Here is an 11,136-nt window from a genome sequence, read left to right on the forward strand (position 1 = left end):
GGTGTCCTCTGACATGAGAGGATCCCGAGCTGTGTCCATGTGTTTTCCCTCTTCACATCTACTGTCAAACATGTGGCCCAGTTGAATTGTGTTATTCATACATGTAGGACATGTGTGTGGTGAGAGAGGCCTTGGAAAGCATTTGATGGAATGATACGGTTTCCATATCAGGCTTGTAACAAATTCTTCTTCTCACATGTGGAAGGTGACATCGCTGTTTTTCTTTCTGCCTTTTTCTTCTGTAGCTCCCATCATACTTTTCTTGACTGTCCAGAAAATCTTTTCTTTTTTTTTTTTAAATGAAAAAGCAAGTAAATAAGAGAAATGTTCTTGATCCTTTCCAATGCATATACACACAGCCCTGTGCCGTCGCCCTGGTTAAGTATTTTGACTTTTATGCACAACAGTTTTAAGAAGTTCAAGAGGTTTAAGAGTTGTGGGTTAATGAGCTCAGTTCAAAGTTAAACGTCACTGTTGTGTCAGACACAACTTACCATCCACTTCCAGTGTTTTCCACAATACCTTCTAAGTGGTTGCACTTCTGAGCTGGCTAAGTATTTGTAATCAACCCGACTGCCATTTCTGTGCAGATCCTCTAAAGTCCACACCAGAACCTCTGGGAGCCTCTGCACCGCAGTCTGCAAACCCACTGTTTTGCTCCATAATTGTCTGTAGTTTATTACTGCCAGTGTTTTCCATCAAACACATTTCTCACTTCTATTCAAGCCCTACTACAAATACCATTGCGCGCTCTCCTTGTGTCTGTGTGGAACTTTGTTTTTTCTCTTGTGTCTCGTCTTGGATCAGAGCTTGTGCTGTCTAGCGTGAGTCACCCATGTTCTCCCAAAGCCCGGTACAGTATCCAAATCCATCCGGCCCCCAAACCCACAGAACCAGCAGTCATCCCTCAGTTATGCAACTGCCTTTTCCACTGTTATCATGGCAACCCAGTGTTGTCATAGCAACGTGCTGCCAACAAATTCCAACTTCAGGAAAAAGGGGAGACACCAGTAATGACAGAGAGGGGATATACACAGGAGGTGCGTCATCTGCACACACTATTCCGGCTTTCTGCAATGTGCTTTTATCATGAGTGTGTTACGTGCATGTTCCATAATGAGCTGAATCTTATTTATTTCTGAGGTAATTAACAAAGTTTGTGAGTTTTACTGTCTGTTTTAGTTTAGAGCTTACAGACGTGTGTGTGTGTGTGTGTGTGTGTGTGTGTGTGTGTGTGTGTGTGTGTGTGTGAAGGTTTCTCAGAAATCATCACTTGTGGACAAAGGCCTTGTGGTTTCCTGAGTGTCTGGGAAGTAGGGACACTGCTCAGAAGGGTTCTCCCATTAACCAGCATGCACTTTAATTTTGTCTCATTTATTTTTGGATAAAAAGACGATGCCTTCTTGTGCCCGCTCAATATTTCCTGCTACATTCAGCAACTTACAGGAGATGTGCCTGTAATGCTGATTAAAATTTTAACTTAACACATTTTAGATGAAAGAATGCTGCAAAGGTCTTTTGAGGGGCTCCAAGATGAGGGTTATGCGACCAGACCTTGCAGATATAAACGTCTCTTACATAAAAATCTGAAAAAGACAACTTCTGAATTTCTAGCTTCAAACACTTAAACAAATGTTCAGCGTTATTTTCATTATACAGTACAGGACTGTAAGATAAGTCGCAGCTGTACAATAGAGATCCGTCACACTGCCCTTTGGTCAAGAGTGAGTGTGGGCGCACACAAAACAACACAAGCTGCAATGGCCAATAATACAGAAAGGAAAAAGGAAACTTCGTTAATAAAAGGCAAGAGTGAGTCACCAGGACTGAGGAACCCCAGAGAGGAAAGGCGTACTTCTTCTTTCATCAGGGAGGACCACAGGGTCAAGAGAAAGAAAGTTTAGAGACCGGGGGTCTCTTGATAAGAAGAAACGTTTTGATAAGCATCTTGGAGCATCAGTCGTGACACCAATTAACATCTTGGTCCCGTACTTTTACTGACGTCCTCTTCATAATGTAGTCGTTAACCCCCGGGGGTCAAGGGTCAAGGAACTGCTATGGAAAATCTGCGCAGGGGAAAGCCAGCGTTTTAAGGCCAGATGCAAAACTAAAGCCATAAAGGTTCTAGAGGTTTGGTCTGACCAGGGGCAAAAAAGAGGAGGGATACAGGGAAGAAGAGCAAGAATTAAAGCACAGAGCAAGAAGAGAATGTCAACTTTTCTCTGTTCGTTTGAGCATTTAATTGTTCCAAACTATCTTCTGATAACAGAGACAACATGGACAACACAGTGTGCCTGATTACAAAGGAGGGCAGTGTGTGCATGGTCTCCTTCACTCACTTTCTCACTGTGTGTGTGTGTGTGTGCGCGTGTGTTTTTTATTATTGTATCCAAGGCAAAGCGGCCGTCTCTAAGTTTCCATCCCCCTCCTCCTCCCCCTCCTCCTCCTCCTCCTTCTTTGGCAATTTCCTGAACTGGGGCCAGGAAACTCTGCGTCGGTCTACTGGGCTGAGAGGCAGAGAGGATTGTGGGAGAAGGGGAAGGAAGGGGAGAGTGAGGGACGGGTGAGAGAGGCTTTATATGGACACTTTGCAGCTACACCTCGGGCTGCTGATGGTTGGTGGCTAAGCGCTGTCTGGTAAAAATGGGGGGGAACCAAGAGTGAGAAACAAAGTACGTAAGAGTGTCTGTGTGGCAACAAACAGAGTAGAGAGGTGACCGGGGGAAGCAACTGACGGACAGACCCAGACCCGAGGCCCCCCACCACCACCACCCACGGCCTCAGCAGAGTCATGAGCCATGTTTGATTTTGCCACCTACAACATCTTACTAACTGTATTGTTTCAGCAAATGTCTGCACTGAATGTGTCTCATACTTGTGTTTTGTGATTAAAAAAATCAATATAACACGACATTGCACTGTAGCAGGTCGTGGGTGTGTGTTTAAAGCTCCGTTAAGTCACTTTCTGGCCACTGGGGGGCAGAGGAATGTATAAACAAGCTGAAAGGGGCATTTTTCAAAAGCCTGTACAGTTTTTCAGATCTGCCCTGTGCTTGTCACTCTTCAGGTGAACATTTTCCGTCGGCCTGCTCGACAGATGACATTTACATTCTCTTGTATTTAGCAGAAATCACTTTTGATCCACTTGCCTACGCCGCTATCAGGCATTGATCCTGCCTAAAACTTCCCTGATACTGCGCCTCATACCACGTTTACCTGGCAACGAGGTGGCAAGTTGTGTGTGGTTTCTATCTGCTCCAAGGTGATTAATAATGACAAAAGTAAAGCTGAATATTTGTGTCCGTTTTAGCAGAATAACTCTAAAAGGCGGTGGATTAATTTCCTTCTACTATTTCCGGCAAAAAAACCCAAAACTTTTTAGTACTTGGTATCGTCAAGTACTCAAATGTAAGTACTTGGTATTTGGACTAATCACTAATCTTTAGTTAGAAAAAACAGTTTCCTAAACATCACAATGGACCCACGCTGCTCTGTTCTGTTAAACTCCCGTGCTTTCTTAAAGGTCTAAATACTACCTAAATACTACAGTATTATATATACTACTGCTGCGATGTCTACTAGACATCACCAAATTACCTGTAACATTTTTATGAGAGGACAACATGCCTCAAACTGTCTTTACAGTCCTCTCTACATTATCCTGCTGAAGTGCCTGTCATTTCGTGCTCTACCACCTCCCAAGCAGCCATGTCACAGTTTGACCTCTCCCCCCTCAGACATGCCGACCGGGGGCCTGAGAGGTCGAGATAATGCCTCTGATTTCATTTTCAGCAGCACAAAGAAAACACATCTTACACTTCCTGGTTGTTATTAATTAGCCTTGTCTCGGCCACTTGTATTGCTTATCCAAGATTCTTTGGCTGATGTGCACACAGATACACATACATGCACGTCCAACTACACACTGCCCCCTACCCCTTCCCTTTTGCTCATTATCAGCCTTACACCACTTCCTGAGGGGAATGTTTAAGAAGACTTGTCTCGCTCTGGCACGATGTGGACACCCCTGGCACAGTGAGATGCTGTTTGTGTGCATGGTTCTCTCTGAGATTGAGACAGAGTTTAAAGAAAAGAGGTGAGATTCCTGAAGCGTGAGCTCATCACAGCGCGTTAAAGTAAACTATCTAACTTTAGCACAGCAAATTAACTTGCTGCTGCTCTCTGAAATCAGTTAAGATGCAGCAGTCTGATATGCACATTCAGTAACTGTGGACACCCTGATTTCACCTGGGTGACTTGTGTACAATGGGGACTGTCCCCTACTAAAAAATGGTTCTATCGTTTAACTGTGCAGCCAGTTCATGGTGTATGTGTGGGTTAACAAAACACACAGTTTAAACCCACAATGATTTTAGTTTCTTTTAAGAATGAAGGTTTAAACATGTTTATAATAGGGTCGAGCTCCGGGTTTGTGTCTCCGGTTCACATCTCCACCATGTTCTCCACAGGGACGTCTTCGTTACATTCGTCGGCCGCTAGCTCGGCACTAATTCTGTGTGCACAGCCATGATGGCAGCAGTACAGTAGATGATGCTGGTGGGATTTAAATGAGGGTTCTACGTCGTAGCAGTTCATCGTGCACGTTAATTCCAAATATATGACGGCAAGGAAAAGTTTGGAAACACTTACACACATTACTATTTCTATTATTCATGTGGGGGATGCTCCTAAGTTCATCATGCATATCCCTTCCCAGGTGGTAAAATATCATTAAATAAATAATTAATGTTTCACAGAGAGACCTCTTATCAAAGTCATTATTCTCCTCAATATTCAAAATTCTATGAACAATACCCCATGAGGACAATTTGAAAGACGTTTGTTTGAAATCTTTGCAAATGTATTAAAAATAAAGAATTATGAGTAGAATGCTACAAGCTTGTCACACCTATTTTTGGGCAGTGGATTCTGTCTGGCCACTCTTACATACAGGTCTGACTGGTGGAGTTCTGTAGAGAAGGTTGTTCTTCTGAAAGGTTCTCCTCTCCACAGACAAATGGTGGAGCTCTTTCAGAGTGATCATCAGGTTCTTGATCACCTCCTAAGGCACTTCTCTCTCGATCACACAGTTTGGTCGGCCCGCTCTAGGAAGAGTCCTGGTGGTTCCAAACTTCTTCCATGTACGGATGATGGAGCCCATTGCGCTCATTGGGACCTTCAATGCTGCAGAAACTTTTCTGTACCCTTCCCCAGATCTGTGCCTCGAAACAATCCTGTCTTGGAGGTCTCCAGACAAGTCCTTTGACTTGTGTGTGCCTGTCCACATCGTGTATAATCAACTGAATTTCCCTCAGGTGGACTCCAGTCGATTTGTAGAAATATCAGGATGCACCAGAGCTCAACTTCTTTCATGTTGTCATTTATCCAAGCATGTGAGAGACCATGGCTTAGAAGCAAAGGTTACGAAAAGATGAAAGATGCCTGCCCGACATCATCAGTGAAAGATGGAGGCGGAAACTGATCTTCTGGGGATGACAAGAGTGGGTGACAAGACCCTCCATCAGATCCTTAGAGGCTACGAGATACGCAAGAAGAGCTGTTACTGAAATAGCGCGAAGGCAGCCTGGTTTCCTTTGCTTTGCTGCCTTGACACAATAATACACCTGGAGATCTGTGAACATAAATAACATTTCACTTGGCTGATGAAACATCACTCCATTGTGCACTTTACATTTCCCTTATTTGTCATTTTTGTATGTCATCATCTTTTGTATGTACATCTTTTGTGCATTATTAATAACCTGATCATTCTCCTTCTTAGGTTTCAGAATGCTGGGATTTAATAGGATTTGCAAGATTTTAATTGGTTCTGCCTAAGGAGGCACCACCCATGTAATCACAGATGTCTTATTTTGGCATGAACAGCTTCTACGTTCTTTGCCAAATGATATGTAATAGCCTACTTGAATACTATTCAAGCATATGATTTCACGACTTACAGAATTTCCATTGCGAGCAGAATAAGTCTTGATTAACAGTGTAACAAGCTGTGGTTTAGAAAACATTCCCATAAGTGGCTATTTTTGTAGCTCCATGACTACATCCATCCATCTATTATCTATTATTACTTATCCTGTTCAGGGTCACAGGGGGCTGAGCCTGTCCGAAATGTCTCTGGGCGACAGGTGGGATACAACCTGGACAGGTTGCAACTCAAGGCCTCAGTGGCTAAATTGTAGAGAAAGATCATCAGTTTCCATTAAAAACAATTGGGTGGGAGCAACTAAATGTAAGAAGTCTTTGGATATGAATCACATGTGTTTTGTTTTGTTTCCCCAGGAAATGACTAATGGTGTTTCTTCTCCCAGCTCCTTTCCAATCCCATGAGAAGCCCCCAGATTTTATTTTCACCATTTTGACCTTTTCAGTTAAACTAATTTGAGACAAGTGCAAATATTTCATCTAAAAATAACTGACATTCAAAATAAACTCCGTCTCACTCACAGTTTAAAGAAGAATGTCAGAGCCAATGTGGAGTGTTAAGTTTTCTGTGATGAAGCCATAAAGAGTAACTTCTATAAAAGGAGATAAGCGTTTTAGTTTGCTGCATTTATTTCTTTTAGATTCCAATAATCCTTTTTGAATAATGACTCACCAAATGTGGAGACACTTAGAAACACTTTGTTCCTGATGTTTGCTGATATGTAACATAATTTGAACCACATGAAATCACACACCTACATACACAAAATGTGAACAAGCACAAACACTTGCATGCACAAACTTTAGCAAGGTGCTACACGTGTCACGACAAAAGGCTCATGCAATCAGTTTGACAGTTTCCAGGTGTCAGTAACACAGCACAGTCAGAAAGCGCTGCACTGCTCCGGTCAACGCTGAACACAGGGGACTGTCCTTCCCCTAAAACAAAAATGCACCTTATTCCTTATTGGGAGGCTGTAATGATTATTGAGCTCGGGATAATGTCAGCTGATGAACAAATGGTGGACGGGTGGGCGGATTGACGGACGGATTGACGGCGTAACCAGGGTTCAATCCCTGATCCGCAGCCTTAACTATGACGGCAAAGATCTTCTACGTCTAAGGAAGATTTTCCCCAAACCGGAGCAGAGAGTTGATGCTTTATTCTGCCTCATAACACAAAAAGTCTCCCCAGCTGTGGAACAGTCAAAATACGTTAACACAACTACGGAAACACACAAACAACCACAAAATGGTGGAGGCAGCATCACGAGATGACATAATTCATTGTATTTCTCTGTGCGTCTTTGTTCAGCACATTCTTCAGGTAAGTATATATATTATCGTATTTATTTTGTGAATAGATATAGAAAAGACGGGTTTGTAAGCTTATGTATTGACAATAAGTCAGAGAATAGTGAACAAAAATCAAAACATCACCAAAATTAATGCAAAACATTTTTTTTTTTACATTTTATTTTGAAAGTGCAGGAAACTGCAGCTACTGTCTATATATATTAGGTTGACACAGCTTGTGAACAGCAGCCTGCTCTGTGAGAATCCTCTATGTAAATGAACCCGCCCTCTGCTCCACACCCGGACTTAGTTCACCTCACTCCCTCCCTTCCTGTGGCTTTTGATTCATTTAGTCAGCACCAAGTTGCCCATATCCTTAGGCAACACATTTTTTTCCATTCAACTTTTTAATGCTCAACCCCTGCATCAATTCCTCAATTATGATCTGTGACATGTGCCGACAATACAAAATGGGCTGTCACAACTTCCAGTGAGGCTTTTGTGGGACAGAAAAACAGTAATAAAATATCTTTTGCTTCAGCATAATGTTCTCCAACCTGATTAAACGATGACTTGCTGCATTGCTGCTATGATTCTGACTACTGACTTTCGCATGCAGATGAGTCCCTATAAGTCGCCATGATAAAAATTTCAAATGCATACGGCATATTTCTAAAATATCACCAAGAGAGGGGACTACCTCATAGGCCCAAAACATATGGTGCATCATCTTTGATATAAGGAGAATCAACACTTAAAGTGTTATCACCAACCAAGAAGCTCAATGTGACAAGCAGTGAAATATCTATGCTCTTATTATTTTGTCCAGGGATATTAAATCTATTTGTAGATAATTTGTACTAGTATCTAGTCTGAGGCTGGGTTTTCATTTGGGAGGAAACCCACACTGTTTGTGTCTCTTTTCCATTTGACTCGTTCTTTTCTCCGGCTTCTGTCTCCAGACACTTATACAACCCTGACCTACTGTTCTTCCACAGCAACACCTCACTGTCTTCTCCTTATTTTCCTCCCGTGTTGACACACTGGGTGCGGCCTTTGAACTCCAAGCCAGCACTGCAGGTCTGCATTCCTAAACGGAGGAGATGTGTGGTCCAATATCAGCTGCTTTCTCTCACACTCCTCTTTTTTCCAGGAATGTTCTTTTGTTACATACATGTACGGTAACAATGAGACCCAAAAGGCCAAAGCCCTGCCCTGAAACACAAAGGCTGGATGACAGCATGTTGGAACACTGGCTGAGCAACATGGAGTGTCCCTGCACAAGGGATGTTAATCGTTTTGAAACATAGATCAGCTGTGTAGACATCCGTTCATGTCCGAAGCCGATTAAACGCACATCAGCTAGACAATTCCCTGAAGACTTAACAATTCTGAAAACTCCAGCGCCAAATGTTATCATCCCAGTCAAGGAGCATCTATAAGTGTGTGTTTTTGTGCCTAAACACACACGCACATGGTAGTGACCCACCGAGTGTGTGTGTGTGCTTATGTGGAGCATAAGCATTGCTGAAATCGTGCTGTGGGTTCAAATACACAAAAAACATAGACCACCGAGAGCAACTTGGGCTTCAATTATGCCGATGGTGGATGTTTCTGCCGCATGGACTCGAGGAGCTGGGGGTCGAACCGCCATCCTCACAATTGACTGACGATAACTTTCATTCTGCCTGGCTACAAAGAATTCCTCCACTTTCTAATGAGTCAGTGTTAACTGTGGGTGCTTGATGTTGCCAGTGGCCAACAGCTCTCACTCATAAAAAGGAACCTAGTAGGCAGTAGGCGACCTATCAAACCATAACTCTGGGCTAATAATGATAAAAAGAAAAACATGTGAATGGGCTGTTAGAAGGTACAGTTTGTCTGTTGAGCATATTGACCTTTGTAATTCTTATACATCTGATTTTCTGTTGCCTAAATCTGTGCTAAAAAAAAAAAAAAAGCTAATTGAGCTCAGATGGCATTGCATCCTCTTTAAACATGGAGCCACACTCGCCTGATCTGGTCTTCGTCTTGTCGTCTGTTGACGAAGAAGGCAGAGCAAACAGCGGGCTGAGCTGGTCCTGCCAGACCAGGCTGTAACGCGTGCGCACATTGAGTTTCCTCCTCCACAAGTGGAGTGGAGTGCTTGTTTGTGGAACAAGGTGGAAACAGAATGGGAGGGGGCGACCCCCTAAAAATATCATCCAGGAGCTGTTTTGTCAAACGTGCCTGATGGCGTGTGAGTGCTGGGGGGGGGGGGGGTAGGGTAGGAGAGAAGGTAACAGAGTCGGCAGTGTCTGTGCTCAGATGGTCTGTGCTGAACTGAAACAGTGGGCGAAAAGTAGAAGTAGCAACAGGAAAGAGAGACGCTGAACATTAGGCAGCGATGAATCAGGAATAATTATATATTCACACTCAGCCACAAGTCAGGACGATTACAGCGAGGGAACTCCATTGACTGGTGGGAGGAGGAGGAGGGAGGGGGGGTGGTGGGGGGGAGCGGTGGCTTGTGACTCAGAGAAGGGATATTTGTTTGACTGGCCCTGCGGTTGCTCCCCAACATGGCAACCGCCTGTTCGCAGCACAGCAACCACCCCTCCCGCTCCTCTGCCACAGGCAGATTCCTCGGCACAACATATCATTTGGAGTCAATGGGAACCAGATACTTGTCCTTATCGTCAGGGTTGCCAGGCAACGCGCTAGGCCATTCAAATGCACACAACCGAGGAGATGTAAATACAGATGGCACTAACCAGAGCACAACCTGCGGAAAACTGTTGCACTGTAAATATGGCATCCTCAGAATAAAAGGGAGCCTGATATTCTACATTAGATGTGGGGGCTTTCAGTAACGTGGACGCTGTATTAGGCTACACACAAGTCTTTGCACTCATTTCACAAACTATTAAGGCCTCACATAAACAAGCCCCGGCAGAAATTGGGGAGGGTTGCGTGAGGAAGGGCATCCGGCTGTGGCAAATCAACGTGCGGACAAATGATCCGCTGTCACAGGATAAGCTGAAAGGTCACAAAAAAATAAATTAAAAAATACAAAACTAAGCAAACTGTAGTGTCTCTCACTGTACTGAAAGCTCTGTATTTTGCAATAAATCCAACTTCCGAATTTATCCACCATTTAAAATGTGAAGCACGGCGGCGACGCACACACACAGCAGGAGTGAACGGACTGCTGTATTTGTGAAAGTGGCCTGTGCCGCTCGCTCTGTCTTGAGGGGGAAACCCCGTCACAAAGTAGCATCATTAGAAGCAGAGAGTTCCCCCCGGCATGTGAAAAGAAAGCTTTGTGCCTTTTTGAAAGCCATCCAGCGGTGACCATTCTGTGTGAAAGCATCATTCACATCCCAGGGTTAGATTTCTGTGGAAAACTACCGGGGAGGCACTCAGTGTGTGTGTGTGTGTGTGTGTGTGTGTGTGTGTGTGTGTGTGTGTGTGTGTCGGCGAGCCACTGTGTCTATTGGCTTGTGCCTCCTCAGTTCACCACACCCTCCATGTGTGTGTCAGGTGTGGAAGCATGGCAAGAAAGAGAATAACTGAGCAGACTGTGAACAGGGAACCTTCCACAGCACATAAAGAAGGTGTCTATCTGCGGTTGATGACCCCGTGAGACACCGATCTCTTTGTTATCAGCAATGCTGCTCAAAAACAGAACAACAAAAAAAATATACATTTATTAACTTCTTTAGCTGCAGGAGACTGACGAGAGTGAAACCCTCAGCATTTTAAAGGTTTATGAAAAGCATTACTGACCATGTGATGGACTCTGATACCATCACCATTGTATCACTGTTTGTCACAACTGAGACACTTTTGCTGTTAGAGTGATATTGTTTGCAAAATCCAAACTCATGTCTGCAATTGTCATTTCGATCCAGAGTG

Source organism: Channa argus, chromosome 23, assembly GCF_033026475.1.
Source record: "Channa argus isolate prfri chromosome 23, Channa argus male v1.0, whole genome shotgun sequence".
Taxonomy (NCBI): domain Eukaryota; kingdom Metazoa; phylum Chordata; class Actinopteri; order Anabantiformes; family Channidae; genus Channa; species Channa argus.